This window comes from Gekko japonicus, unplaced genomic scaffold (genome assembly GCF_001447785.1).
Source record: "Gekko japonicus isolate JY-2015 unplaced genomic scaffold, Gekko_japonicus_V1.1 scaffold215, whole genome shotgun sequence".
Classification (NCBI taxonomy): Eukaryota; Metazoa; Chordata; class Lepidosauria; order Squamata; family Gekkonidae; genus Gekko; species Gekko japonicus.
In genome coordinates, this window is record NW_015160215.1 from 26,052 (window position 1) to 26,473 (window position 422).

Consider the following 422-nt stretch of genomic DNA (forward strand, 5'->3'; position numbering starts at 1 on the left):
AATGTGACGCTTTTACTTGACATTTAGACTACATCATACAGAAAGGGCAGATCAGTAAACCAAAAAAGTCCATCTGAGTCTAAAATCCCGTTTGCAATATTAGGCTTCAAAATAATAAATACTTAGCAAACAACAAAAGACCATGTAAAAACATATAAATTTACTGTCTTGTATTCATCTAATACTTTCTCTAAGCACTCCAGTCACTTCAGCTATATCCATAATTCTTAAAATAACCTATCGTTGTTATCATCCGTGTGCTAAAGATCGAGCAACTGGGGCAGAGTGTAGCTTAAGCTATTATTGAATTATAGCTCATGATCTTAACTGCTACATTTGCAAACAGAATAAATCTAAATAGATATTAATTCTTTTTGTTCTCCAGAATAAAAGTTGAACATTTCTGTTACCCCGATATGAAT